The sequence below is a fragment of the Odocoileus virginianus genome, chromosome 1, assembly GCF_023699985.2.
Source record: "Odocoileus virginianus isolate 20LAN1187 ecotype Illinois chromosome 1, Ovbor_1.2, whole genome shotgun sequence".
NCBI classification, from domain to species: Eukaryota; Metazoa; Chordata; class Mammalia; order Artiodactyla; family Cervidae; genus Odocoileus; species Odocoileus virginianus.
This window is the reverse complement of record NC_069674.1, coordinates 64,856,173-64,861,695: the sequence shown is the minus strand read 5'-3', so window position 1 is coordinate 64,861,695 and position 5,523 is coordinate 64,856,173.

Genomic DNA, 5,523 nt, shown 5'->3' with positions numbered 1-5,523 from the left:
ACTCCAGCAAATTTATCACCAATACGAGCCCAAAGGGCTAAGAGATGTGTATTTCACTGGTATGATCATTTAGCAGCTACTTTTGTGCCTTCAGTAGGATTGGAAAATGTTATTTCTCACATTGAAGCCCTAGCAAAATTCACTCAGAACACATTAAATGGTAGCAACCAGGCTATTAGTCTACTAAATTCTGAGGTCTCTATGATGAGAAAAGCTGTCTTACAAAATTATATGGCCCTTGATATCCTTACAACATCTTAAGGGGGCACCTGTGCTATAATTCAAACAGAATGCTGTGTTTATGTACCAGATGAGTCCTCTAATGTAACACATTAAATGACTCACATGAAAAATCAGATTGCTGTCTTATATGATCCATTTCCTAGTCATGGTGATGTTTTAGAAAAGACAGTCTGGTTCTGAAAGCTCATGGATTAAATCCCTATTTACAACTTAATCAGTTACTAGCTATATTGAGTGAGTGAGTGAAGTCTCTCAGTCGTGTCCGACTCTTTACGACCCCGTGGACTATATAGCCTACCAAGCTCCTCCGTCCATGGGATTCTCCAGGCAAGAACACTGAAGTGGGTTGCCATTTCCTTCTCCAATTAGTTATATTACTTGTACTCTATGATTGTTGTTTTTTTGTATTACATAATGTATAACCAGGCCTTCAGCCAAAATTAATGGTAGCTAAATATCTTAGATCACATTTATAACATAAAATAATTGTAATAGTGTGATTCCAGGTATGGGAAGAGGCAATAAGGGAAATATCTCCTGGATTCTGTTTGGTTAAAAGATAGAAGATCCAGAGAATCTTTCATTATTTATCAATGGGCCTAATCTGGAAATTAGCACTTGGAGTGACACATCAACGAGGACCTTCGCCTGATCTGGGATGAGCCTCCCAGTGCCAAAACAAAATGGTCATGAAATGTCTCCCAAATATGGTTGACTTTATGAACATGGAGAGGGACTGTGAAATGAAAATATCTCCTGCCATATCAATAAATAAGAAATGTAACAGTTATTGATTTCTGGCTTCCAAATGTGAATAAGGGCTCCCCAAACTGTGATCCAGCAGATGCCACCACCCCTCACAGTGACTGCTGAGGAGCGTGCAGGGATGCAAGCAGCAGCCATCTGTCACTCCTTAAGGTGAACAAGGAAACAGGATTTGGCCCCAGATAGCTGAGGTGTATATGAAAGGAATGAAATCAGTGAGCCCAGAGACTTGCTTCTTCCCATACACAGAATGCCAAATTGTTTAACTTGATACCTGATCTTTGATGTTCAAATTGCCGCCTCCCTTTGTTGCATACTTGTCTATAGCCTGACTCCCCACCCAGGCTCTGGAGCAGTTTTCTCAGAGCTACTGAGATGCTGTCTCCCGGGCTCAGAATCCTAAACATTCCCACCAAATAAAATAACTCTCTATTCTCAGGTTGACTAATTTTTAGTTGACAAAGGCACTTACAAAAAATGAAAACCATGGAGGCCTTTTAAAATGGTGACACAGGAGGTTCCTAAACTATCACCCCTCTTCCTATGGATGCACGCATAGACGCAGTGAATGAACAACTACACGTGGAACAATTTCTTCCCAAAGAAATCCAGAAATTAGCTGAGCGATTCTGACACATCAGGCAAACGAGAAAAGCCACATGGGAACTGGTAGAAAAGGGAGTGCCATTCACCTTACCCCAGCAGACTGCCATACAACTGGGGGGGACCCTCAACTCCAAGCTTCTCCCTGAGAAGCAAAGAGTTTAGACCCCAATCTAGTACTTCACATGAGGAGTGGGCCCCCAATCCTACCTCTGAAACCTAACAGCTCAGGTCCACAAGACCCACAGACTAACAGCACAAGTACTCACTGTAGCTGTCACCAGGGTTAAGCTCTGAGAGAGCAGCAAAACTGCCCATTTCCCAGTCTTTCCCTGCACTTTAAAGTGCATATTTGCACTTTAAAAGCTGCCTGAGGGTCAAAATTCTAACTTAACATACACCTAGGGGCTGAATGTGGACTTCCCTGGTGACGCAGACAGTAAAGAATCTGCTTGTAATGCAGAAGATCTGGGTTCCACCCCCGGGTCAGGAAGATACCCTGGAGAATGGAATGTCTACCCACTCCAGTATTCAAGCCTGAAGAATTCCAAGGACAGAAGAGCTTGTCTGGATACAGTCCACGGGATCACAAAGAGTAGGACACAACTGATCAGCTAACACTTCTCTATTTAATGGGGAATTACTACATCAAATAATTTATGTACATATAAATTATATATCATGTTGACTGAGCAACTTTCACTACTCACTAGGGGTAAGTGCAATCTTTCCCAGAGATGAGAGAGGCCCAGCAGACACCTTACCCACCACCTCCTTCCTGCCTGCTCCATGTAGCTAGTATTACCCTCGAGGGAACCAGTACACACACCTGTTCCCCAACTTTTGCAGCTGCCACCTAAAAGATGGGTGCCCAAATTGCCTTAGTTCTGATAGCAAGTATTATAGAAAAGGGAACACTTATTCACTATTGATGAGAATGTAAATTGGTACAGCCACTATAGAAAAGAATATGAAGCTTCCTAAAAAAATTAAAAATAGAATTATCATACGATCTAGCAATTCCACTTTGGGAATCTTATAAAAAAAATATAATTTATGAATACAGCAAACAGACTGGTGGTTGTCAGAGGTAGGGGGTAGGGTAGGGCATAGGTGGGTGAAATGAGTGAAGGTGGCCAAAAGGTACAAATTTCCAGTTACAAAATAAGTCAATCGTGGGGGTGTCATGTATAGTATGGTTACTATAATAATATTTTACTATATATTTGAAATTTACTAATAGAATAGTTCTTTAAAATTCTCTCAGAATGAAAATAAATTATCTCAAAAAGTTTTCTGCACCCCCATGTTAATTGAAGTATTAATTATAATAACCAAGATAGGGAAACAACTTAAGTGACCATCAATGAATAAATGGATAAAGAAAATGTGGCATATATACACAGTGGCATATTATTCAGCCATTAAAAATGAAGGTAATCTGCCATTTGTGACACATGGATGGACCTTGAGAGGATTATGCTAAATTAAATAAGTCAAATAGAGAAAGAAAAATATTGTAGGATATCATGTATGTGTGGGATCTTAAAAAAAAAAAAACTCTCATCAATATAGCAAAGAGATTAGTGGCTGCCATAAGCAGAGTCAGGGAGTGAAATGGGTTAGGGATGTCAAAAGGTGTAAAATTTCAGCTATAAAATTAAACAAGACCAGGGAATATAATGTACAGCATGGGGACTATAATTAATAATACTCTATTATATATTTGAAAGTTACTAATAAAGTAATTCTTAAAAGTGCTCATCAAAAGAAAAAAGTAATTATGTATAGTTATGGGTGTTACCTAAATTTATTGTGGTGATCATTTCACAATATATTAATACATGTACATACATTGATTCTTTATGTGTTAAACCTAAAAACTAAATAATATTATATATCAATTATATTTCAATTTTGAAAAAAAAGAAAAGAGAAAAAAATCAATAGCAATTTTATATAGTGGCAAATGAAAATTTTAAAAGATACCTGATTTATAATATCATCTAAATTAACAAAAATTAGAAATACCTCCAATAAAATATGTATGTAAGGCATGTACACTGAAAACCGTAAAGCAATGTGAAAATAAATGAGGACTCAGAAAAATGGAGAGTTATACTATGCCAGTGGATGAAGAGAGCTAGTATTTTTTAGGTATCTGTCAGTCCTTTAATGGACCGGAACCTGGTGGTCCAGTGAAAGAAGGAAATAGGCTAATATTCCCTGGGTTACGCAGCCAGCTTTCACGCTCCGGGGAATCAGCCAGAAATAGATAAAGAGAAAGAGAGGAAGAAAAAGAAAGAAAAGACAAGGGGACCAAAGCTCTGATGGAGCTTTTGGGTGTTTTTTGGGAGCAAAGGTGTTTTAATCAACATGGCCTGGGCATATATATTGTAGCTATTCTCAGCAAAGATAAAGCTTAAAATTCCAGAGTTACAAAACACAAGGCAATCCCTATTAAAGAGAGAAGAGGGTACTTATCACCATAATGAGAAACTAACAAAGGAAATCCCTGAATTCCTCAGCCCCAGGAAAGGCGTGCCTCTCCTCTTAATTCCTGAATATTCAGGAATTAATAAGGGCCAAAGGTTTCCTGACAGATCCATAACAGCACACGGGAAGTCTCCTGACAGGTATCCATTCTCCCCAAAATTATTCACAGATTCAAAGCAATCTCCACCAAAATCTCCATTGCTGTTGTTGTTATTGTTGTTTTTAAGATTTTACAAGCTGAATCTAAAATTTATATGGAAATAGGACCAAAAAAGGCCAGCCCGATTTTGAAAAGTGAGTCAATGGGGAAAAGATCCTCTTTACAATAAATGGTACTGACACAATTTCATATCAATATGTAAAATGCAAAAAGGTAAAAAAAAATTCAATCCTTATTTTACATCATATATAAAATTCAATTCGAATGGGGTATAGACCTAAATCTAAGAAGCAAAAGCATAGAACTTTTAAAAGAAACTCGAGGTGAAAACCTTTAACTTTAGATTAGGTACAGATTTCTCAGGACATGTAAAGCACTAACCGTTGAATCTGACTGTTGGCTGCTTTCAAGTTCCAAAACTCCCCTTTCCCCCTACCCACATCTGGGCAAGCAGATAAGAAAGCTTGGATTCTCCTTCCTTTAGCACTGATGAGAAGTTCAAATCATGTAATCCTCACCCATACAAACAAATCATTAACCATAGCCCCACCACTTAACCACCATATAACCACAAGCCCTCCCTGACTGAAAGCAGGACTTGTTTTTGGACTTGCACGGGAGCCCACCCTACTTTGCCTAGAATACTTCATCATATAAGTAATAAACCTTTCATATTTTCTTGGATGTGTGTGTGCTCATCAGTTTTCATATCTGAACCAAATTTTGGGTGGAGGGTTCCAACTGTGGAACCCTCTTTGGGGTGACCACAACACCATCTTATCTCACTTTGAGGTGCTAAAATTAATATATAACTCACTTAATCCTATAAATACTTACACAGTACTTTTACCTTTAAACCTAATGTTTACCCAAAGTACCTGAAGCATGTTACTGTACCATCCAATTCTTCATACAGTGTTCATGACTGGGCATTCATGTCAGTCACGGAAATCTTGTAGTATGTTTGTATGCACATACACAGTCCAGTATAAGCCTGTATCCGGTTAGGTTCCCGTCTACCAACTGCCCCACTTACTGGAGCACTTGCAGTGGCAAGATGGATCATGACTTTGCCCTTTCTCACACCTTCCTTGATATATCAATACTTTACAACCACTTTAGATTTTTCAAAAATGTGGCCAAATTCATGGAAGCATATTGTACTTTGGGGGTAGACCTAAGACTGAATGCCTGCTTTTTAACTTTAAATCAAACTGTATTTCCCCTTGGGAATGGCCAACCTGGATATTGCAGAA